Below are 25,988 nucleotides of genomic sequence, written 5' to 3'. Positions count from 1 at the left end.
GTTGCATAAAAAAGCGTCTGATGACCGAATCCACATCGGATTGACTTCTCTTCCCCTTAGCATAACCATGGTGACCTGGCATCTGTTCTAGGATGTGAGACTAAATGTTTCCTAGCTGAACGAGAGTAAAATTCCTTTTTTCATTATTTATTTTCTCAAGGCTGTACAAAATTGCCCGATCAGATATGGAAAGCGGCTAGTGACAAAGCATACAAAACACTGGCAGGCAGAACACAAGTGGTGCAAGAGGATCTGAAGCTGGCAACAGTGTCTGTGTTACAAACAAAGCACCCCATAAAATGCTCCAGATCTCCCTCGCACAACTCCCACCGGCTTTGAAGTGTTGACGTAGCCGAAAATAAAATGTAGCGCAGTCCGAATTATCACATTGTTGTTGTTTTCCCCCTCCCCCAGTTCTCCCCACTTTGATGACTTCTACAAAGGATTTTATACAGCTGAATGGATTTACAAGTAAATTAAACCAAAATGTGGGGTTGGTTTTTTTTCCAAATAAGTTTGGATACTTGCTACTTGGCGCCTGGGAAGCATACAAAGTCTGTTTCCAAACACCCTGAGTGTGAGATGGTGTGAAGCTGTCTGATCAGTAAACAGCAATGAAAACGGATACCTCTCAAATGACTGAGCATTTTTTGCCCCTCCAATAATCATCTCCTCTCAAATTAACGCCCCAGTCTTTGATTAATTGACAGCCTGTATCTGAGATCAATTGTGTTTCTACCGTTCTATGCCCTGCCTCTTTGTCTGCATGTCTCTGTGTGAGGTTTCCAAAACGAAATTGGCAAATTAAGATTAATTTATGATGGGTTCCTTGGCCGGATCTCACTCTGTATTACAGCAGATGGACTTTGGCGTGAAATATTTTTCCTCAGTTGCTATAGAAACATGCCAACATATTTCTGCTTAAGTGATTTGCTGGAGAGCTGTTTGTTGTGTTGCCCAGTGCTGACAGGAGTGAATCATTTGCAGCCTTCAGTCAAGACTGATTAAATCCTGATCTCTGGGTGTCATCATGCTGCTAGCTGCTACTTACGAGAGGGCTATCCTGCTGAAGTCATTACCCAAGACTTGAAGTAAGCCAGGCAGGTGGAAGGTTAGTTATGGAGAAAAGGGCCAAATGAGGAGAGAAAACATCCGGTATCAAAGAAAGACACGGAAGGGGTGGAAAGGGATTTCTAGGAGCCAGTTACAATGGAATAAATCAGCTCCAGAGATGTATTATGGTAAGTGACAATTTTGCAATATTGGTCAAAATGATTCATCCAGTGGACCAAACTGATCTCTTTTGGACCCTGGTGTGGTCACACAAGATGCAAATTCTGGGCAGTTGAGCAGAGCGCTTAAGGATAGGCTTAATTTTAAGCACAGGAGAAGGCCCATTACCAGCTTGAATGCTTCAAGTCAAGGAGGCATGGAAGGGTTTTGCAGAGTCAGGGGCGGAGGTCACAACGCGTATTGTCTAAGCAGGTTCACACAAGGTGTGTACAGTGGACTCCACAGAAGCAGCACTGGAAAAGGCCTCAGGAAACCTGAGTTCAAATTTTGCCTCTGCTGCTGGCCTGGTGGCTGACCTCGGGCAAGTCATTTCCCCACTCCATGCCTTAGTTTTTCCATCTGTAAAATGGGGGCAGTGTTATTTGCTTTGAGAACTGCAGATGAAAAGCTCCCTATAAGAGCTCGATATTGTTGGTGTAAGGCCTTAGGAGACCTTCTCTGAGCTATTTCACCAGCTACACAAACACCAGTCTTCAGATTAGACTCAGGCACCTAATTCCAAAGTGCCTGAGAAGCAGAGTCCTCAAGGTGTCCACACAGTTAAACTGAGAGCTGCACTTCTCCATTTGGGAAGTGAGATGATGTAACTGAGTGTGATGTGGTCCAGTGCTTAACAATCTGTAGCACCCGGTTACCAGGCCTCCCCTCTGTTTTTATTCTGCGGGTAGGCCATGAGATGTGTCAGCCAGCGTTCGCACTTTCGCTCCGTGTTTGTGAGGTGTTTTTCGTGTTTGTGAGGTGTTTAGTGGCCTTTTCTCTCAATGTTAACATGTTCTCACTTCTCTCCCTGTTTCTGAGGGGCACCTCCCAGCATGGCAGCTACCCAACCCCTCTCACCTCTGACTGAAGGTTACCAGCCGCCTTTACAGTTAGAGCCAGTACAGCTTCTTGGCCAGCTAGCTGGGGATTTAGGTCTATGGAATAGTTGATTTCCTGCCCATGGCAAGCATGTGAGTCATCTCTCCGAGAAGTGTCACCTTTGCTGTCCCTCCCGGAGAGGTCTGGAAGGGCCAATGGAAGGACCTGATATGTTTAATGCTACTTCAGACACACCGGGTGATTTCAGTGCAGGCGGCAGTGTTTGGAGGATGTAGACAAGATCGGAAGGGTGGGCCTTGAAAGCATGAAGCCAGCTGGTTCTCAGTCACACTGCTGTAACTCTGTACACCAGGGCAGAATCTGGCCCGGGGCTCTGTAGCAGAGGCCCAATGGTATTTGCAGCATCCTGTTGCAGTCCAAGTCCTATAGCTCGGCCTCTGTTCATGGTGGAGAAGCTACTGAGGTCCATGGTAGTTGTCCATGCCCTGAAGGGACTCATGAGGCATGTGTCGTGGACCCTTTTGTGGCATGACACAGATTTTCCTCAACTCTGCTGGCCTGTCGCCCAAGCCCATGGAACACTCACGGCCCCACCGAGTCTCTTTTTCCAGGCAGTTTCATTCTTTGAACATTAAATTCAGGCACTGCCTCAAACACAAGGCAATGTGTCAATCCACCCTGGGCTATAGCTCCCAGGGACTGCCCTGTTGCCTCTTGGACTCTTCCAGTAGGCTCTGAGGCAGGAGAGACTGTCTGCCTCGTGACGCTCTTGGCCTCTGAGGATAGGACGAGAAGCAATGGGCTTAAATTGCAGCAAGGGAGGGTTAGGTTGGACATTAGGAAAAAGTTCCTAACTGTCAGTGTAGTTAAACACTGGAATAAATTGCCTGGGGAGGTTGTGGAATCTCCATCGCTGGAGATATTTAAGAGCAGTTAGATAGACATCTGTCAGGGATGAGCTAGATCAGTGTTTCTCAAACTGTGCTCCGTGGAGCCGCAAGACTCCGCGAGACATCTCCAGGGGCTCCGCGAGATTGCCAAACAGGAAACATTGATAGGTACAACACATACAATCAGTGGACCGCTGGGGCTCCGCATAAATTTTTACGCATGCAAAGGGCTCCAGAGCCTAACAATTTTGAGACCTGCTAATCTAGATGGTGCTTGGTCCTGCCGTGAGGGCAGGGGACTGGACTCGATAACCTCCCGAGGTCCCTTCCAGTTCTAGTGTTCTGTGATTCAACCTTCCCCTTTCCTATAGACGTGGCCTTAGTTCTGAATGTGGGTGGAAACTACTCACGTAGTGCAGTGTTTTCAGGATCAGGCCTATGGAGCGCTGGTTTGAAGCCTTTCCTTTGAAACATTAGAAGTTTAAGCGGAGGGAGCAGGACGTTTTATGAAATCTGCAACTGGAAAATAGAGGTCCAAAGGTTTCACAACTGGATCCTTTCCTTTATCCTTCCCTTACAACCCAGTCAACATTGCTCCATTGGCTTTCCGAGACCACCCACTGAGGTCTCTTCCCTCGCCCCTTGGCATCGCTGATGAGAGGAATGCAGCCCCTTTAGCAGCGGAGGGAGAAAGGGGCTCCTCTCTTAGTGCAATGTGTTTGGTCTCAGCGATTTCATGAGGCATGTTTCTGTATTCACTCAAATTGTTTCCAAGACGACAAAAGTCAGGCTTGTCAAGTAACCCGACTACCAGTTTTCCACGTCAGGCTGCTTTTGTGGCTCATGTGGTTAAATGTCGCTGTGCTACTGGCAATGGAAATTTCACAAGGGGAAAACCATGAACAATGGCGGCTTGTGCCAGGGTAGAATTACATTATTTTCTCAGCATTTGTGGGCAAAGTTAGTGGCACTTTGCACCTGCAACCTCTTCACTGCGATGTGGAAAAGGAGCACTTGTTGCACAATAATTGTGGGAAGCAGCCAGGTGGCATTCCACCGCTCTTGGATCGTGCCTGAGAAACAGGCTCTCTCCTCCATAGTCCTATTCTGCCAGGAATTGTACAAACACAATCTGAGTTCAGCCCCTAGGCTCTGGTGGAGTATAACTAATAAAACTATCTATGTGGTTTAGAAATGTGCAGCTGTCTGTCTGTCTGTCTGTCCCAGAGTCTGTTTGGTCAAGAACTCCTCTTGAATGGTAAGAGCTAGGATGACCCATTTCAACAGGCAGCTTAAAGTAAGGTCAGGGTCTAGTGGTGCCAAAAAAATGGGAAGTGCCAAGAATGGGACTATTTTCCATACCATGGAAAGGGAGGGGACATAGAGAAGGGACGTGATACAGAGAGTGGCCATGGGGGGCAGCAAGCACAGGGGGGAGCTATACTTCAGAGAAACCACTTAGGCCAGCTGCACGTGGGGGATGGGCAAGAGCACACAGCATGATCCTGGTGAGCTCGGGCAGCTACAGCAACAAGCTACTCTTCCGCTTCCCCTTGCAGCGGGGTCTGGCCAATAAGTGACAGCGCAGGGCCGCAGGCTGGGCAGCCGGGCGCACAAGGGCTGGGTGCCAATAGCCAGGGAAGAGCGAGGCGAGGTTTGGACTCTCCTTGGGTAGTGCTGAGGGTGGGGACAGCTCGGGAACCAGTGTCCAGGCGCTGGGGGTGGGGTTCCTGAGGCGAGGAGAATGAGGTGGGAGGGAGGTGAAGAAGGATGATGGCTCTCACAAAGTGGACAAACTTGGAGAAGTGGTGGGTTATTCATTGTGTGCGGACAGATGTAATGCAAAATGGCACGTGACTGTGTAAAATCAATTGCCACAATGAATATGCAACTGTTTCTATGTCGGTCCAGCAAAAAATGTTGAATGAGTTTGCCAGTCTGCGGTATAAACAAGGTTGGAAACCACTGTTCTAGACCTTTCATCATTTGCATCGCTCTTCTCTGGACCCTCTCCAATTTCTCCACATCTTCCCTGAAATGTGGTGCCCAGAACTGGCCACAAGACACCAACTGAGGCCTAATGAGCACAGAGGAGAGCGGAAGAATGACGTCTCGAGACTTGCTCACCACACTCCTGCCCATGCCTCCCAGAATCATGCTTGCTTTTGTTGCAACAGTGTCACACTGTTGACTCATATTTAGTTCATGGTCCACGATGACCCCTAGATCCCTTCCTGCAGTAGAACAGAATATTGCTCCTAACTCTGTGCAACAGCGTCAGATTGTTGACTCATGTTTAACTTGTGGTCCACTTTGCAGATCTCTTTCTGCAGGATTTCTTCCGAGATGCTATAGAAGATCAGTGTTCAAATAATAGCAGCCCTCCTCGTCACACTGGCAGTCCTAGAATCTGAAATCTGATGGTCATCTACAAAGTCGGAAGCTCCCGCTCGTTTCCCAAGGTGCAGGTTGGTGGTTTTTATAGCAGGGACACCAGACACGGGGAGTCAAGGCCTCAAAGCACTGTAGGGGATTCTGCCACACATCTTTCATTAATTTTAATCCACTTGAGCATAGATCACCAGTTTATTCCACATATGCCACCAAACTAGCCTCAGACGATGACAAGACCTGGCAACCGTGTTTCTTCTGTTCTCCTAATTTACAAATGATTTCACTATGGCTGTGTTCAAGCCACTCGAGTTTGCTTTTCTAGTTGCACAAAAGCTTAGGAAAGCGATGGCTTGGTCTCATATAATCTAATATTCGCACCAGAAGTGTCATCCGAGATGCACTGCTAATTGAGGCGACAGTCACACAGTTTCCAAAATCCATTGCCAACGCCCCAGCATAAATGGAACTGAGCGAGTCACACAAGGATTTCTGCCTACAGGCTGAATGCCTGCCAGGGCTTCGATAAGAGAAAGTTACATTCTCACTCTGCACCCAGACACTATTGTTTTGCAGTAGCCTAATTATTCTAGGTCTGATGCCTCTCCGTAAACGGCTCCCTCTCCAAAGATCCAGTGGTTTCTTCAAGTCCTCCTCTTGATTATAAGAACTATACTTATCCAATCGGGGAACAATAACATTTACCTATCATAGGCAAGGAGGCCGACAGCTTCCACAAGCCCCCTGGCAAGGTGTGTGCAGGAGAGGGGGAGTCTGGTTCCTCACCCTCAGAAGGGGCGGGGCCTTAGGCAGAACAGGTAGGCCGGGGCAGCCAATCGTTAACACCGTCTGAACTGCAGCGCTATCCTCCCCCAGCCATCAGTGCGACAAAGGAATTTCACAAGCCAGGTACAGAAAGAGAATGCGGAATTGACCTTCATATGCAAATTTGACAGTTTCTCCGGGGCTTGAACAAAGACTTGAATTGGATGGCCCATTATAAAACCCATTTTCATTACATTCAAGACCCCATTGACCTCAAAAGCTAAGTATGGGACACTTCCAGCCCCGTACTTCCTCAATTAGCCTCATTAGCACCACACTACAATTTACAGCTACTTTTTTCCTCCTCTCCTTTCTTTTTCTGGTATTAATTGTGACCCTCCCCCTTTTTTTTTCTCCACTCAAGACCATCTGAGGAAGTGAGTTTTGCCCACAAAAGCTCATGATACTATATAGTTTTGTTAGTCTCTAAGGTGCCACAGGACTACTCATTTTTATACCACTGAGGCACTGAGAACAGGTAGCACAAAAGAAGCACTGCTGACCATAGGAAACCCAGTTGCATGGGCACGTTCCCTTTTCCTGTGCATGGTTTATATATAAGCAGGGGACCAATCAGACCACCAGAGTTCCACCAATTAGATCCCAGGATGGGCTTCATCTGTCAGAATTGAGCTTCTCATATTGACAACTCTACTATGATTGCTTGGTGGTAGAGAGGTGCCTATACACCTTAAGGAGAGGGGTTGGCGACCCCTGCTGTCTCGTAAGATCTTTTAGTGCCTCCATGGAAAAGTGGTTATATTTCAGAGGTTCTGAGCATCCACAGCTCTGACTATGTTCTTCTGGAGTTATTGGTGATCAACACCTCTGAAAAAGCAGGCACAAGATGCCTTGGATTGAGTATCTAACTATTAATAAAGAAACCCAGAGGACTCTTGTGGCCCTTGACCCCTCAATGTTTTTGCTGAAACAGACCAGCACAGCTCCATCTCTGAAACTTGTCACCTAATTATTAAGGCTTTGAGAATGCCACTCCAATAGCCATGCAAACCAGCTCACACAAAATAAGAAATCAAACCTTCATCCAACATTCAAATCGAGCCCCAAAAGAACATGTTTGGGCTGTTTGAGATGTGGTACATTTTTCATACCTCTCTGCTCCCTTCTAGTTCCATCTCAGAAGCTTTACAGGATCCTAGGCATCTGCTCACATTCAGCATTGAATTCCAGAACTGAACCCCTGGAGTTTGATTTGCTGGGGTTGTTACGGGACTCGCCCCCAGTGGCTTGCTTCAGAATTTGAGTTCCAGGGAGAATTCCCTGCACTGCCCCTTCCCCTTCACTCACTGAATGAGGCATGAGTCTTGGGGGGAAATAGTAGGTAATTATATAATTACAGACAGTAACATAATTCAAGTGTGTAGGAATTTCCCCAACAGAACTTTTTTTGTCAATGGAAAAAGCCAATTCATCTGGCCAAAACTATCAGCAGGAAAGGGTCAGTTTCAGCAAATCAGGGACACTCGAAAACATTTTGAAAAAAGTTTTGAATTCGTCCAAGTATCCTTCTGATAATTTGAAGTTTCAGTTCGAGTTCAAAGCAACTTTTCATTTAAGAAAACGGTGCACGTTATTTTTAAATGGCGGACAAAAGCTAGTTTTAAAAAATTTGAATCAGCCCAATCTGATTTTTTCCAGATTAATCACTTTGTGGGGGGTGGGGGGGGGGGGGGAATTAGATCAACCTTTCATCCAAATTCTAGAAGGGAGATTTCTTTTTGGGGGGACGGGGTGGAATCTCAAGAATTCATTCAAGAGGGGAAAATATTTCCTGCCCAGCTCTCATCCTAATGCATGTGCACAAGGGGGCCAAATGAAGCTTGCACTTGATTTACAGATGTGCCTAAGTCAAGTAGACACCTAACTCCATTGAATGTCAGTGAGAGGCAGGCACCTAGCCTGCCTTTGGATGTACCTCTAGATACCTATCTGCATCTTTAGGTGCCTAGAGATCTTTGTAAACTTGGCTCTTTGTGCTGAGTGTAAAGAGGAGACAATACCAGTCTACTTCTTAGGAGGCTTTGCAAAGTCCTTAAATAATCTCACACTAAGTGCAAAGCACAGGGACAATGACTTGGTACCACCCCTCTTCCCCCCAGTTCAGCTACAAGTGATGTCCAGGATGGTGACTAGCAGTGGATACTGCAGCATTCTCTTTGCCCACAGAAGAAGTACAACATAGGCAGGAACATCGCAAGCTTCCCCCATGCTCATGTGCCTCAACCTTGTCCCACCTCTGGCAGGCTGGGCACCTAGCCTATTCAGAGCCTTCGATGAGACTGCTAACGAGGCTCCAAGTCAGAGGGTGGTTTAAGTGTGCTCAGCACCCTGCACTAAAAAGCAGATCAAGACTCATTTCACACAGGTGACCAAACAGATTGGAGAAGCTTCGGATCCACCCCAGCTTTAAACTACGACTCGGAGATGGACCATGTCATATCCAATCCCAACCCCTGGAGCCATCCGTCCACTGAAATGTCCAAGACATCTTAGAACTAAGGGTATGTCTACACTACCACCCTAGTTCGAACTAGGGTGGTTAATGTAGGCAACCGGAGTTGCAAATGAAGCCCGGGATTTGAATTTCCCGGGCTTCATTTGCATGTTGCCGGGCGCCGCCATTTTTAAATGTCTGCTAGTTCGGACTCTGTGCCCATGGCTACACGCGGCACGAACTAGGTAGTTCGGATTAGGCTTCCTATTCCGAACTACCATTACTCCTCATGGAACGAGGTGTACAGATAGTTCGGAATAGAAAGCCTAATCCGAACTACCTAGTTCGTGCCGCGTGTAGCCGCAGGCATGGAGTCCGAACTAGCGGACATTTAAAAATGGCGGCACCCGGCAACATGCAAATGAAGCCTGGGAAATTCAAATCCTGGGCTTCATTTGCAACTCCGGTTGCCTACATTAACCACCCTAGTTCGAACTAGGGTGGTAGTATAGACATACCTTAACTTACTGTGACTGGCTGCTGGCTTGGTGGTTCCCACCAAGATTTTGGCCACTGTTTTCAAAGAAGACTTACAGTTAAGTGCCCAGATCTTTATTAGATGTTAATGGGAACTGAGTGCCTAACTACCTTGGGCTCTTTTATTTCTTCACGCAACCTACAGTCAAACTTCGGAACTCCTTGCCAGAGAATGTGGCAAAGGCCAGGACTTTAACAGGGTTCGAAAAAGAGCTAGATACACTCATGTAGGATAGGTCCGTCAAGGCTGTTAGCCAAGATGGGTAGGAATGGCCTCTGTCAGAAGTTGGGAATGGGCAACAGGGGAGGGTTCACTGGATGATTATCTTTCTGCTCATTCCCTCTGAGGACACCTAGCATTGGCCACCGTCAGAAGACAGGATCCTGGGCTAGATGGATCTTTGGTCTGACCCGGTATGGCTGTTCTCAGGTTCTTCTATTCTTTTGAAAATCTCGGCCTTTCTGACTGAAGAAGGGCACTTGGAGGAATAGGATATTTTAGTCTCAATCCATCTCTCCTGGTTTCTATTGCTTAAATCAGTGTAGCAGCTAAACAATCACAGGACCAAGTTTCCTTACATAGCCACCACCATCTTTCCAAGAGTCAGCCATGGGGCTACCTTGGGGCTCTTCCTAAGCCATCATAGTGGAAACATGGACTCCACCAGATTGTTCCCACGGCACGCATGCTGCACACCCCACCTGTTCTCATGGAATAGGTGGGGTGGGACAATTGCAGACCTTACGAGTGCCAGAAGGGAGCTCGAGGGGTTTGCCTGTAGTAGTGCTATGGGAGAGGATTCTGATTCTGCAATGAACCTCTTCGATGAAGGACAAACTCAGAGATGATTTATAAAGGGGTGCAAATTCCATAGGAGGAAGCCTAGACGCTAGAGAATGGTGGAAGGAAGAGAATGTGGACCAGATTTTCAGCTGGTGTAAACCCCACTGAAATCAGTTCACATCAGTGACAGAGAGATATCTGAGGTGAGATGTGTAGACATATCTTTAGTCTACATCTCCTTGCACTTTGTTACTTATGTTTGCAACTCCTCCCCAGTCGCCTAGCACCTTAGTAGCAGAGCGACACTAACACAGAGTCCCTTAAAATAAGTAGACCAGGTTCAGAGGTGATCTGTGATGTGGTATAAACTAAATATCAAGGGTGACTTTGCATCAATGCTTCCTCTTTTGCCGATGGGAGCGGCTCCATTGGCTTCATTAAAGCTACCCTGATTTACACCAGCTGAGAACTTGGCCCTGGAGTGTAAGGGCTTGTCAAAATAGACACTCACTTCACAGCAAGCCAGGCTGTAGTCTGCCCCACACTAGCCTGCCCTGCACCAGGTGTCCCTGTGGTACCCACTGCAGCACACGTCTGCTCACTACTGTGCCTTGATTCTCCTCACTTTTGAACAGGGAGTAAATTAAAGCACACATTAGTGCATAGCCCCTTTGCACGCAGCAGACTAGTGCAAGGCTGATTTATACCGGGACAGGCTGTGAAGTGAGTGCTCATGTAGACAAGCCCGAACACAGCACCAGAGTCTAAGCTGATGTAACAGAGGGCCAGATTCTCAGCTGGTGTCTACACCAGCATAGCACTACACTGATTGACACCAGCTGAGAAGGCCTCATGGTGTCCATAGGGTGCCTCTCATCCAGTGCATGTTTCTCCAAAGTGGCCCTACAAGTGCCCAGAGTACCACAAATAACATCGGCTTAACGTCACCTTTGAACGTGATCGTCAGGAGGACAGGATACCAGTGTCTGGTATAGACCAGTGGCTAGTGGTCCCTCAAGCTATGACTTATTTCTACATGGTAGGGGAGCCAAGTGTGCGAAGAGCAAGGAATTAAAGGGAGTGAACCTTAAACCTTGTTTCCTCCACACTGGTCCTTAAAATTCCTCATTCAGCCCTTGAAAATGTTAAATCAAGTATTATTTATGAGGTCCCCTAGTAAAAATATAGCCCTTGTGCAATAAATTACGACCAGCAAGCAAATGTTTGATTTTTTTTCCGCAAACTCAGGCTCCACTCCCTCCTATTAACTCTGTCATCCCTACAGTTGTCACCAGGGTTTGTTTTCAGGAGCATTTGATTTCATCCGTTTCCTCTGGCTGCCAGTTGAAGATGCCAACAGCCATGAATAGATGAGTCACAGCCCCAGAGAAGAACCCTGCTTAGGATGGAATAGTCTGAAAAGTATTTTATGGCAAGAGGCGGGAAAATAGACTTTCCCGGTGAATTCTGCATGGTTTCCTTGTGGGCAGTAGAGAATAGACTTTTCATCCCAATCTTGCAGAGACATCTGTGCACGCCATTATCACCTGGGGTCCCACTGAAATCTCAGGACTTGATGAGAACTGAGGAGAATATGGGTTAGAGGAAGCCTAGTGCAAGTTCAAGATTCCAGATTCCTTTAGACCTCAGACCCACAGGCCACACCTCATCCTGTCTCCTACTACGCAGCAGAGTTTCTCATATTTTTGTAGGACTGAAGCTCATTTAGCTGTGTCCAAGAACACCATCCAGCTGTGTCCATGAGCACCATCCAGCTGTGTCCGTGAGCGCCTTCAACCAGCAGTCAGAGAAAACCAAAGCAAACACATGAGTTGGATGGTGTGGATGGAAGGTCCACAGGCATGACTCGACCCATTATTTGAAAAATCTAGAGCTTCTTCCCTGTGCAATTTGTGGCTCTTAATTTTTGTAAGATTGTCTTCAATTCATCTAAGCCAGCGTCAGGCTGAAGGAGGCCAGAACATTTTCCAAACACGTAGCTCCACAGCCCGATGCTGCCCTCCCCACACCTTGTGCAATGTATCTGTGATGTAAAATGGAAACCACCTGAGGGCAGGCACAGTGGCTATAAATGATTACCCCAGCCGCATCGGCTTGGAGAATCTGGTCAATTATATTTACCAGCTATCTACACAACCTGCGGTCTGGGAATGGGGTCAGGCCAGACCTCCCCAACTCTGCTCTGCCTCAGGAAGCCAGGTCCCTCCTCCTCCCCAGCTGGAGTAAGAGTGAATGATTCTCCTCTCAGGAGCCTTTATTTATACAGTCCTCAGCTGGGTCCTAATTGGCTGCTGTCTACTGCAGCTGCCTGTTCCACAGCCCCAGCCCTCTCCTAGGACTGGAATTAACCCTTCTTAGGCCAGTGCTGGGCAGACGCCCCATCATACCGCCTCATTCTCAAAAGCAGCAAACAAAATGCAGGAATAGCAGGGACTGATCTAACACCACTGTTTAGGTTAGCACAGCAAACAGCAGCCTCGGAACCGTCTGTCAAACTGACAACGTGTCCTATTGCAGCAGAAAAATAAACCTTTCCAAATCTCAATTGGCTGAGAATAAACTATTCGCTCATCAATCTTTCCTTAAACAACTCAGCCAAGGACAAATCCTAGATCAAAGCCAGCTACTCCTGTGTCCCAAAGACCTCTTAATGCCAATGGACACATGACACAGAGGTACACGGGGGAACAGGGATCCCATGGGTTCTCCAAAAGGTGTCGGGTGTCTAATGAAAGCCTACATATCTCACTGGTCATAAGAACATAAGAACGGCCATACTGGATAAGACCAACGGTCCATCTAGACCAGTGTCCTGCCTGCTGACAGTGGCCAATGCCAGAAGCTCCAGAGGGAGGGAACAAAACAGGTAATCCTCACTTGATCCCTTGCCTGTCACCCATTTCCAAACAGAGTCTACAGACACATTTCCTACCCATCCTGGCTAATAGCCATTGATGGACCTAACCTCCATGAATCTATCTAGCACTTTTCTGAACCCTGTTAAAGTCCTAGTCTTCACAACATCCTCTGGCAAGGAGTTCCACAGGTTGACTGTGCACTGAGTAAAGAAAAACTTCCTTTGTTTGTTTTAAAGCTGCTGCCTATTGATTTAATTTGGTGATCCCTAGTTCTTATATTGTGGGAATAAGTAAATAATTTTCCTTATTCACTTTTTTCACACCAATCATGATTTTATAGACTTTTATTATAACCTCACTTTGTCTCCTCTTTTCGAAGCTGAAAAGTCCACGTCTTTTTAATCTCTCTTCATATGGAACCCGATCCTATTACCATAATCATTATGAGGCGCACATACAGAAAATGTGTGAGGCCTTAGGTATATGCACAAAAACAAGGTTCTCTGTGTCTGGTTAAAACAAGTCACAGGTGACATGTCTGCAGGTGCTTCTCCAGTTCTCCAGACAGAGGGTGGAAGACATTTATCATCCTGGTGGACTACTAGGTTTTGTAGATCTCATGATAGACGCCTTTTGGGATACTAAGTCAATTGCTAAAGCAGAGCTGGTGGAGACTGGGTAAGAAAATTCACAGGAAAAGGTAAACAGGAAGGGGGACGACAACTCTCTTTTCAGGTGAACATCAAAAGTCTGTTTGGGTTCATTCGGGGATGTGAAGAGACACCCTGCCCTGGGGTCTACACTAGGGAGTTATTTTGAAATCACTCCCCTTATTCAGCAATAACAAGGTGACTGTCCACACTACCCAGCCTATTTTGAAATAGCGGGCTTGTCATTTCGAAATAACTCCTGCTTGTTATGAGAAATAAGCTTATTTCACAATCGTTATTTTGGGAGTTTTTATTTTGAAATAACTTATTTCACAATCATTTCCGAGTGTAGACATGCCCCCTGGCATCTTTCAGTCTGTGACGTCCAGCTGGGGGGGGGGGGAGGGCTTAATCTGATCGAAAGGGGACCCCCGCCAGCATGGCTGGAAATGCTGAGGGTAAGGCTGGGGCTACGCTATCTTGTCAGAGAGAAGGGACTAGCTTGCGAGTTAAGTTCAGGCTCTCAAAAGTACGTTCTGATTTTGTTTTAGTTGTAATTATTTGTTGCCAATATTCTTACCCGCTGTCACTTGAATCTCTGCTCTTTGAGGAAAAACAGATTCTTGTTTCCATTATATATTATATATTTATATATAATCTCCATATATCCCATTATATAGAGATAGATGAGATATATATCATCTATCCAAACTACTTTATATTACTTAGAGCAGGATCCAGAGTGGATTCTTGTATGCTGAGTAGTACCATTCCTTTGGGAGTAGTCAGTCTCAGAGCTCTGTGAACAAAGTCTGGATGCTCCAGGGAACACACGCCTGTTGCTAAAATGTACAGAGAGATCAAGCCCGGGGAGGCCACAACCCATGGGAAGCACCACAATTCCCTGTTGCTTTCCTACATGACAGATGAAGCTTCTACTGAGCCCAGTCTACATGCATGGTCTACTGGGTGTCTGGCTGGTGAGTCTTGCCCACATGCTCAGGGTTTAGCTGATTGCCATATTTGGGGTCGGGAAGGAATTTTCCTCCAGGGTAGATTGGCAGAGGCCCTGGAGGTTTTTCGCCTTCCTCTGTAGCATGGGGCACAGATCACAGCTGGAGGGTTCTCTGCATCTTGGGGCCTTCAAAGTATTTGAAGGCTTCAATATCTGAGATATAGGTGAGAGGATTATTCTAGGAGGGGTGGGTGAGATTCTGTGGCCTGCACTGTGCAGGGGGTCAGACTAGATGATCATAATGGTCCCTTCTGACCTTAAAGTCTATGAGTCTATGAGTCACTTCGTCCCAAGAGAAGTCTATCAGGGCAATATACCAACTTCAGAGCCAACAAACAGCTTTTAGATGAAAGCTTTCACGGAGTTGCCATGTACCACATTTCTAGACACTCCTGGTCTCCCACATTACTGGAAAGTGGATCATAACTTTGTGTTCTTGAATTCTGTGTCTCATACTACTGCCCTTTGTAAAACACTCTGGCTACGTCTAGACTTCAAGCCTCTTTCGAAAGAGAGCATCTAGACTACAACCACTTCTTTTGAAAAAGCGATCTGCTTTTTCGAAAGAGAGCACTCAGGCAGTCTGGATGTCTCTTTCGAAGAAGCCCTGTTTGCATTCAAGAATGCCTTTTTTTCGAAAGAGCACTTTTGAAAAAAGGCATTCTTCCTCGTAAAACGAGGTTTACCGCGGTTGAAAAAACCGCCACGTTCTTTCAATTTAATTTCAAAAGAACGTGGTGATAGTCTAGACGCAGGGGAAGTTTTTTCAAAAAAAGGCCACTTTTAAAAAAAAAACCTATAGTCTAGACACACCCTCTGAGATCTACCACTGAAAGCACCATATAGGAGCTAGGTATTGTTATTACACCAGCATAAACTGAAAGGAACTCTAGTGAGGCAGAACACAGCAGCAGCATTGTAAAAACAATGTCAATATCCTTTCTCTGAATTCGGAAGATTAAAACTGTGTACAAAGACACATCCAGCCAAACTATCTCCTCAGCATGAATCATAGAATCATAGGACACTAGAACTAGAAGGGACCTCGAGAGGTCATCTGGTCCAGTCCCCTGCTTTCCCAGCAGGATCAAACACCATCTAGATCAGGGCTATTCAACATGTGGCCCATTTGTTTGCGGCCCGCTATGTGGTTTGGGTTTACATGGGGTTCAACACGCGGCCCGCAGATGGGATCCTTTGAACATGGCCTCCCCTGGGAAGACGCTCCACAACGGTGAGTCAATATAACAGTCTTCTGTTGATATACATTTTAGTAGTTAAATTCCTGGACCGTCATTGCCCAGTAAAAGTGCTGTTATATGGGTGGAAATTGGGTAAATGTTGCATTTTATAAATATCAGCAGAACTGACTTACATGGGGCCTGTGTATTGTGTAGTCTTGCCTTAATCTTTGTATTCATGCCCATCAGTGTGAAAGAAGCTATTTGCATATATTTGCATGTATACGCAACCATACTTAAGTTGTGGCCCTTGGCATGTGCTGTGAGTATCATTCTGGCCCCCGGGGCTTCCAAAGTTGAGTAGCCCTGATCTAGATCATCCCTGACAGGTGTCTGTCTAACCTGTTTTAAATATCTCCAGTGATGGAGATTCCACAACCTCCCTAGGCAATTTATACCAGTGCTTAACCATCCTGACAGGTAGGAAGTTTTTCCTAATGTCCAACCAAAGCTGCCTTGCTTTAGTTTTTAAGTCCATTGCTTCTTGTGCCATTATCAGACCTGTATCCTCAAGGCATCTGTTCAGAAGATAAGAACATGGCTTTTGCAAAGACTAGCTCTTAAAAGGGTTGGCTTTTCTTCTTAAAGGAAATTTTGTGGCCTGTTCCTGGTCTGTTTCTGGGAATTCCAACATTCCATGGTGATGACTGGGAACTGTCATTGTGGGCATGTAACAAGCCAGAGAATACCATCAAGCTGAAAACCACAATGCCAAGCCATCACGAGATCTCAAATTAACAACAGTTGTTCAGGAAAGGTGCTGGACTGAATAGTCTTTCAGACAGGGTTCTTCATTTCACCCCAGAGAAGGTCTAGAAATGCCAGCTTCCCACTGTGCTCCTCTCCAGTACTGCTTGTCCTCGCCCAGACAGGATCGTCAGGGGTGGGAAAGTAAGCTGAGCTTTTTACTAGGCTGCCCCTGTGGAGGAGGGGGTTGTTATGATACCTGTTCAGGAGGACTAAAGTTTGGACCCTTGCCAGAGGATGTTGACCAGGACTTGAATAGAGTTCAAGAAAGAACTAGATACACTCATGGAGGTTAGGTCCATTGTATAAAAAAGCCTCTGCCTGAGCTTACTTGATTTATAAACATGCATTTTCTGAAACTACACTAAACTGTAAGATCTAAGGTTTTAAATTGCAACTCATTGCGATCTTTGTCAAACCTTGTAACTCATTGTGATCTTTGTCAAACTCTAACTCTTAGAAACTTACTGTAAGCTGCAACTTTGTAATCTTTGTAACTCTCAGCCGCCTTGCCTGTAACTTGCTCTAAACTGCATTCTCCCCTGAGTGTGAGAGTGCTTGTGTTTGAAGAAGACTGGGAACAATGGAGCACATGATGATGAGTCATCACAGACTGCTGCTTTTGCTGGATAAAGGGAAGTCTGGGCATGCTCCCTGATGATGAGGTGAATGAGTCACAGGAGCTAATCAGATACTATTTAAGGAGAGGGGCCACATGTGAGACACTCTGTTCCTTCCCCTGCTCCTGAGAAACTCCTCTCCAGTGTCTCGCCTCCTGCCATGATGAGCAGAAAGACCCTCCAGGATCTACATGCCTTGGCTCCTTCTACAACCTATATGCCTGTGTAAGTGTGTGAGTGTCTAAGGGCAGGAATGAATGGGTGTGGAGTGAATGAACGGAGGTGTGCATGTTCGTGTGAGAGAGAGAGAGAGAGAGAGAGAGAGAGAGAGAGAGAGAGAGAGAGAGAGAGAGAGCTCTGTATCTTCTTTAGTTTAAACCTTTAGTGGCTGCTCTCTCCTCTTTAGTATGGAAATAAACCCATACTAGTGTAACCCTGGATGGTCTCCAGTGAGAATTTTTGGGGGGTAACAGGGTCCATCAATGGCTATTAGTCAGGACGGATAGGAATGTTGACCCTAGCCTCTGTTTGTTAAAGGCTGGAAATGGGTGACAGGGGAGGGATCACTTGATGGTTACCCTGTTCTGGTCACTCCCTCTAGGGTACCTGGTATTGGCCACTGTTGTAAGACAGGACACTGGGCTAGATGGACCTTTGACCTGACCAAGTCTTGTGTTCATTCTCCTCCAAGCTCACTTCAAACGGATGGAGATTTACATACCGTCCATGAAAGCTACAGCCATAAATCTCATATTTGTTTGTGTGGCTCTGCACATGGCTAGTGTTACCGAATGTAAACCAAGCCCTAATAATGGGACCCAGATTGAAATGGAAACCAGCACTCCACAATGAGATACAAATCCTCGTGTTTGAAAAGTTTGCAGTCAGCTGCAATAAAAGTCACGAGCAAGAGCCCGGCCAACCCCTGCAGTCTCCATAAATATCAATTTTCCCTTTTCTTATTGTTAGCAGAAGAAGCTTGGCAGCAGTATGCCACCACACTATTAGTAAGCACACGTTATAAACACAGACCAGAGAGCATGGTAATCATCAACAAGGAAAAGGGAGGAAACCTCCACTACCGAGCAACGCACAAGATAATGATCTGAAGTAAACAGGCGAATTAGATCTAGAGATAGCAAATATTGAGTGTCATGACCTAGAACCTCGCAGCAGGACTAGGATCCCGTGGACCCCGAGGACCCATTGCGATAACAGCGGGAGTGGGTAAAATGTACTTTGTTTCAGAAGGGTATTAGATGGGCAAAACCCCCAGAGTGCAGTGCAGCAGAACCTCAGAGTTACGAACGCCTCAGGAAAGGAGGTTGTTCATAACTCTGAAATGGTCATAATGCTGAACAGAACATTATGGTTGTTCTTTCAAAAGCTCACAACTGAACATTGGCTTGGTACATCTTTGAAACTTTACTAGGCTGAGAAAAATGCTGCTTTTAACCAACTTAATTTAAATGAAACAAGCAGAGGGAAACAGTTTCCTTACCTTGTCAAATCTCCCCCCTCCCCCCTAAAATTTCTGTTTTGTTAGTAAGACTCAGAGGGATAGCCATGTTAGTGTTTAAGGTGCCACAAGACTGCTCATTGAATGATTAAAGGTCTAGAGAACATGACCTATGAAGCCAGGCTTCATGAACTGGGCTTGTTTAGTTTGGAAAAAAGAAGATTAAGGGGGGACATGATAGCGGTTTTCAAATATCTAAAAGGGTGTCACAAGGAGGAAGGCGAAAATTTGTTCCTCTTGGTTTCTGAGGACAGGACAAGGAGTAATGGGCTTAAAGTGCAGCAGGGGAGGTTTAGATTGGACATTAGGAAAAAATTCCTAACTGTCAGGGTGGTCAAATATTGGAATAAATTGCCAAGGGAGGTGGTGGAATCTCCCTCTCTGGAGATATTTAAGAACAGGTTAGATAGACATCTGTCAGGGATGGTGTAGACGGAGCGTGGTCCTGCCTTGAGGGCGGGGGGCTGGACTCGATGACCTCTCGAGGTCCCTTCCAGTCCTATTATTCTATGATTCTATGATTCTATGATTGTTTTTAAAGTTACAGACCAACAAATATATCTATATATCTCTATATATAGTATCACGAGCTTTGGCAGGGAAAACCCACTTTCTCAGATGAGCAGAGCTCTGCTCTCCTTAAGTTCTGCTCTGAAGTGACTGCTGCTCTGTTTTGTAGCTCCCTTTGTAGGCCTACCTGGCCCCTGACTAACTGGTTTAGCTGCTGCCATGCTTGCCTACTTGGAGGACCTCTCTATGGTTTCTCTGGGGAGTGGTGTGACCAGACCAGCTTGTCACAGTGGGATTCAAAGATATTGCAGGTAGAAGTGGGATAAAAATGCAGAAAACAATACAGAAGGAGCGGGATTAAAATATAGACCCACTCATCAATCTACCACCTCCTTAGGCCATTTATTCCTATGTTTAACTACTCTTGCAATTGAGAAAATTGAACTAAAGTCTAACCTGTATCTCCATGGCTATAATCCATTTCTTCTTGACCCGTCCTTCGTTGTCAAGGAGATCAATTTATCACCATATCTTCAACAACCTTTGACGTACTTGAATTCTGTTTTTATGTCCCTCCCCTCAGTCTTCTCTTTTCTTGACTAGACAAACACACTTTATCCAGTCTTGCGCATAGATGATGGTTTGTAGACCATTAATCATCTTTGGTGCTCTCCTCAGGACTTTCTCCAATTTGTCCACATCTTCCTAAAATATGGTGCCCAGAATTAGATATAGTCCATCTGAGGCCTAACTTGTGCAGAGTAGAGTGGAAAAGTGACATCTCCTGTCCTATGTACAACACTCTTGCTGATACAACCCAGAGTCCGCTTTCTTTGCAACACTGCTAGGCTACATCTAGACTGTAGGCTTCTTGTGCAAGAAGCTTTTATCAGAAGAGAACTTTTGCAAAAAATTCTTCCACAAGAGCGCGTCCACACTGCAAAAGCGCATTGAAAAAGCAATGCGCTTTTGCGAAAGAGAGCCTCCAGACTGCATGGATGCTTTCTCGGAAGTAAGCTCCGATTGCTATGCACAGAATGGCCATCAGAGCACCTATGCTTTTTCCTCTTTCTGCACAAAAAGACCCTCTTCCACATCCCCACACACATTTTTGCGAACGAGCTCTTTTGCAAAAAAGGTGTTCTTCCTCATAGAATGAGGAATACCTATGCAGAAAAACCCCTCTGTTCTTTTGATTTTTTTGTGCAAAAACGTGCTTGAGGTGTGGCTGCTCCATGAGTTTTTTCAGAAAAATGGCTGTTTTTCCAAAAAAAAAAAAAAAAAAAACCACTCTGTAGTGTAGGCATAGCCTTAGATTGCTGACTCGTATTGAGTTTGTGATCCACTAGAATCTCCAGATCTTTTTCTGCTCGACTTTTTCCTAGGGAGCCGTTCCCCATTTTGTATTGGTGTTTACTCCTTCCTTAGTGGAGTACTTTGCATTTTCCCTTATTGCATTTCATCCTTTTTATTTCAGATCATTTTATGGAGATATACTTACCTCCATAGAACTGGAAGGGACCTTGAGTCCAGTCCCCTGCCCTCACAGCAGGATCAAGTACCATCCCTAAATGGCCCTTCAAAGGCTGAATTCACAGCCCTGGATTTAGCAGGCCAATGCCAAACCACTGGCTATCCCTACAGCTTGTCAGGATGATTTTGCATTCTAGTCCTATCCTCCAAAGTCCTTGCAAACTGTCCTTGCTTGAGTTCATCCACAGTCTAAGTGCACTCTCCATGCCATTATCCAACTCGTCTATGAAGATATGGAACAGAATTCAATATGCCCTTCCAGCTTAACTGTGGACCTTTGATATTCTCCAACCATTTGTGTACCCACACTACAATACGTCCATGTAGGCTATATTTCCATAGCTTCCTTATGAGGTCATGTGAGACAGTATCAAAAACGTTACTAAAAAAATCAAACTACAGCACATCTACTGTTTCCCCTGTCCATAAGGCTTGTTACTCTACCAGAGGATATTAAGTTAGTTTGATGTGATTTATTCTTGACAAATCCATGTTGACTTTTACTAACCACCTTCTAGGGGCTTACAAAGTGCTTCATTGGTTATTTGCTCCATTACCTTTCCCGGTACCAAACTTCAGCCAACTAGTCTGCACTTCCCCCCTCTTAGTAGTTGCCTGCTGTATTTCCTCTTTTCCAGTCCCCAGGGTCTCTCCAATCTGCCAGACTTAGCCTGGCTAAGACGACAGTATGAGACGCGTATGAGACAAAGATAATACCCAGCCTATGAAGGCAACTGGTGAAGATGGACAGTGGGGGCCACATGACCCCCAGACAGGAGAAGTGCTGGGACAACCCCCTCCAACTGATGCCCCACCCAACTCAGCCCCTCCCTGCCCTTGCTCGGCCCCCTCCCCCTCCCAAGCAATGTAGCTCAGGGTGCAAGAGGGGCTGGGGGCCAACACCAGCAGCAGGGCTTCCCACCCCCACACTCTTCAGCAGTAGTGGGGCAAGTGACACAGTGCTGCCCCAGCTTCCTTTGTTCCTCTGGTCCTGTCACTCCACTTCCTGTGAGCGAGCGCAGGGTGGTCCCGTCCCTTCCCCTGAGCAACACAGACGGAGGAGCACAGCGAGCTGGGGCCATTGTTCCATTTGCCCCACTGCTGCCAGTGAGTGTGTGTGGGGGTACGGACTCCCTATTAGTCTCCCCCATCAGCTGCTGGCTGGCCTCTTCCCCCCGCCATGCTATTTGGGGGCATGTGCTCCTCCCCATATCCTCACGCATCGGTAGGATGCTTTTAAGACTGGAGAAACCAAAGCTTGCTTGGGATGTAAGGGGAAGAGCAGCGAGGAGTGAAAGGCTAAGGGGAAGAATAAGGGAAGGCATGAGAATGGGTGTGAGGGAGACCAGGAGCTAGAATGGAGGTGCTCGAGCAAGCGGAAGGGACAGAGGAAGAGAACAGACCAGAGACTTCGGCCTCTGACAAGGACAAAGGAGAAGAAAGGGATGGGAGGGGAAGAGCTGTCAGAAGTGGGAAAGTCCATGCGTTTTGTCATGTTTCCTTCGGTAGAAATCAGCACGAGCCCATGTAGAGAGCAGGGCCGGACTGAGGCATGGACGAGCCGGGCAGCTGCCCAGAGCGCCAACCGATGGGGGGCGCCTGATGGCAGCTGTAAGGGGCCCGCGGCATCCCTTACAGCTGCCATCAGGTGCCGCACGCCCAACTCCCACAGCGCCGGCCCCGCGGCACCAGCCAGAAGCGCCCTTCCCCCCATGTGCGGGGCCCTGCATGGCCTGACGTTCACGCCAGCAGCACTGGCTGGGCCAGACTGGGCAACACATGTGCCGTGCGCCCCGGAGGTGGGCCCCGGGCTGCACGCCAGTGACCATAGCCGGCCCGCACATGCACCGTGCGCCCTGGGGGCATATCCGTGCACCCTGGGGGGGGCGGGCCCACGCATGCGCCATGCGCCCAGGGCGCCAAAAGGGTTCGGACCAGCCCTGGTAGAGAGAAGTGGGCTGTGCCCATGAAAGCTCATGATACCAGCTACATGTTTTGTTAGTCTTTAAAGTGCTGCAAAACTGTTAGTTGTTTTTTAAGTTTAGCCAGGAGAAGGGGAGGTCTTCATGAGTACAAAACATGGAGAAAAGGTGGCCTGGATTATGGGCAGGTGATTCAATTAAGGTGTAAAAAAAACCCACAGCTCCACTGGAACACTTTGGGCTGAATTCTATAATGATGCAAACGTTAATGGGGGTGAGTTAATGGGTATTCTGGAATCACACCACCACTGAGATCAAAATGTAATTGATGAACCAATGAATCATAAACCAGGTGTACGTAGCAACGTAGCTTGCCCTGATTTGGCACATGCAAAACAAGTGTAACTTACATGCCAAGATGTTTGGAAGTAGAGGATAGCAGGAAAAGAGGCATGTAAGGCAGATTATAAATCACACCTTCCACACCGGAGGCAGCTGTATTGTATTGATGGGTAAAGTCGATTCCTGCACAACACTTCGAAAGGCGTTTTTGGGATCTTTTTTGAAAGGATGTCCTTTTCTTTTCTTTTCTTTTCTTTTCTTTTCTTTTCTTTTCTTTTCTTTTCTTTTCTTTTCTTTTTTTCAGAAAAAAAAAACCCAGTTGTGGCTGCAGGGCACAGAAAAATTCTACCACTTGTAGAAGTTCTGAATATTGGAGGCAGATGAACAAAACTGTTCAGCAATTTTAGCAATGTTCCTACGGGAGTTAGGAAAATGATAAATAGTGGCAGTCCAGAAAATGAATTGCTTGAGACAATCTATGGAGCAGGCATCCGTGGCCACTTGGACAGTATGTCTATTTTGTTTGGGAATTTGTGGCATAGGCATTAAGAATTAACATCTTTATCTCTATAAAACTTTAAATAAAACCACATTGCACCACATAAAGGTCATTAACACGGTCAAAACGGCCGTTAGCCCACTATGCATGACGCATGAGCATATCTCTATATTTTACACTGCAGTGCATGCAATTATGGACTTCATTATGGTGCTTGGTTTTAAATGGACGGGCATATTTCAACCTTATTTGTATATGTTGTAAGGAACATTACACTTCTACAAAATAAATGGAAGTACATAGGTATTTTCATATTATTTGAACTTTTAATCATTATTGTATTAATATGCAATGACATAAATTGTCTAAATCTCTAGTACCTGAGAATAGACCCTGGAGCGGGGCCCTAACCTGGTGTTTTCTGTGTGTGTTTAATTTAGCCAGCACCAGGTGGATCATGCTATGTCTCGGAAACTCTTACCTTCTCCTCAGGGTCATCTTTCATCCAGCTCAGTTAGTCATGGAAAAGGAGAAAACTCCCAACAGGCTTGTGCTCATGTATGGGACCCTGAATTCTCTCAGTCCTCAAGGGCAGACCTCCAGGAGACCCCCTGAGGAAAAGTCTTGGGGGTCTCTAAGATCATCCCTGCCCTGCAGCCTGTCCCACCTGCCCGTTGTCATGGACTCTCTGTGAGGTCACCGCCTCCCAACCTCCTTTAACCAATAAACTGAGGTGCTGCAAAAGGCCTTTGTGATGTCACTGCCACACCCACTCCTGCCTTGTAAGGCTAATGTCTTGTCCCTGGCCAGCCTCTTTGCATGTTTGAGCTGCTCCCCTGGGTCCCCCCCCACTCACCCATGTTTAGTTTTGAGATCAAGCAGGCTACACATGGGAACATCAGAGGCTGCTCAGTGCCACACTCAGTTCTGCACAGCTTTGCAGACTTTAAGGCCATAGGAGTTGATTAGATCATCTAATATGACCCCCTGCATATCACAGGCCTCCTATCTGGGGCAGCAGCGAGTTGTGAGCCAAAGCACACTCCAGCAAGGCATCTGGTCTTCATTGACATCAGAAGCCACCACTTTCCTTGGTAATTTGGAGAGAATTGATGCAGTGGGGGGAAGGGAATGGACCCCAAAGCCACACTCATGAGTCTGTAGCATAACACACATGAAGAGCAGCACTGAACTAAGGGTGTGCACCAGTGGTCCTCCACATTTTTCTGTCCAAAATCATTGTCAGAAGTTAAGTGGAGCCTAAGACCTATCCTGCCCCTTCCCCAACGCCTTGCCTGCTCACTCCACTTCTACTTTCATTTCATCTTGATCTGCAGTTTTTTCTCTGATCTTCTGCCTACCTCTATTCCAGGAAAGAGGACATTTTCCCAGAAGCCTTTTGGGAAGATGAAAGACATTTTGATCAGGTATCAGGAGTGGACTGAAGCTGCAGGTATCAGAGGGGTAGCCGTGTTAGTCTGAATCTGCAAAAGCGACAAGGAGTCCTGTGGCACCTTCGGGTATGTCTAAACTAGCTCGTTAGTTCGAGCTAGGTAGGCAAATGAGGGCAATCGGAGTTGCAAATGAAGCCTGGGATTTAAATATCCTGGGCTTCATTTGCATCTTCCTGGGCGCCGCCATTTTTAAATCCCCCTTAGTCCAAACTCCGTGCCTGCGGCTACATGTGGCACGGAGTAGGTAGTTCGAATTAGGATCTCTAATTCGAACTACCGGTACACCTAATTTGAACTACCAGTAGACCTCGTTCCACCTCAAGGTGGAACGAGGTGTACCGGTAGCTCAAATTAGAGATCCTAATTCGAACTACCTACTCCGTGCCACATGTAGCCGCGGCACAGAGTTCGGACTAAGGGGGATTTAAAAATGGCGGTGCCCGGGAAGATGCAAATGAAGCCTGGGATATTTAAATCCCGGGCTTCATTTGCAACTCCGATTGCCCTCATTTGCCTACCTAGCTTGAACTAATGAGCTAGTGTAGACATACCCTTACAGACTAACGTGGAAGCTGCAGGTGAGCTCAGGAAAGCTGCTGACCAAGTAAATAAAAAGGACGCTGCCTGACATGAAGCAATTTGTAAAACTGGGTCAAATCTCTTCCCTGCGGTACATGGCATGGTCTTTTACAGAATGTTCACAGTGTTCTCAGGGAGAGAGAGACAGATCCAGCTTAACAGGAGAACACTTGGATTTTTACCCGGCAATTTGACAACATTGTTATATCCTGCATCTCAACTTTTAAGTCTTTTTAGATGTGCCAAAGTGTTGCAATATCCGGCTTATCCACAAGACAAACAGCGACTCCACTTCTGACTTGCATACAAATTCATGGCTTTATTTTAGATATTCGGTGAATTAACCAAGCTCATGCCAAATCCTCAAAATTTTAGAGCCTCTCCCAATTTTTTTTTTTTTTATGTATGGCCAAACCTTCCAACTCTTCCATCCCAGAAGGTCTGGGTTAGCTTTCCCCTTCATTTCATAGGCTTAATTTATTAT

General features: G+C 46.4%; 2 long non-coding RNA genes across 2 annotated transcripts in view; one reads left to right on the top strand and one right to left on the bottom strand.

Moving 5' to 3' along the window:
• LOC142818700 (uncharacterized) overlaps positions 1 to 24,147 on the bottom strand; it is a 28,241-nt gene extending 4,094 nt beyond the window's left edge. Inside the window, exons 1-2 of the long non-coding RNA XR_012896296.1 lie at positions 23,953 to 24,147; positions 23,041 to 23,387 (exon numbers count right to left, since the gene is read on the bottom strand). This is a non-coding gene — a long non-coding RNA (uncharacterized LOC142818700). The remainder of the gene's footprint in view (positions 1 to 23,040; positions 23,388 to 23,952) is intronic.
• LOC142818701 (uncharacterized) lies at positions 1,069 to 5,470 on the top strand. Its single transcript, XR_012896297.1, has 2 exons — positions 1,069 to 1,241; positions 5,322 to 5,470. It is a non-coding gene; the product is annotated as an uncharacterized LOC142818701 (long non-coding RNA).
• Positions 24,148 to 25,988: the final 1,841 nt, after the last annotated feature.

This window comes from Pelodiscus sinensis, chromosome 17 (assembly GCF_049634645.1).
Source record: "Pelodiscus sinensis isolate JC-2024 chromosome 17, ASM4963464v1, whole genome shotgun sequence".
NCBI classification, from domain to species: Eukaryota; Metazoa; Chordata; order Testudines; family Trionychidae; genus Pelodiscus; species Pelodiscus sinensis.
The sequence above is the reverse complement of the archived record's forward strand: the minus strand, read 5'-3'. Positions and strand labels throughout refer to the sequence as shown.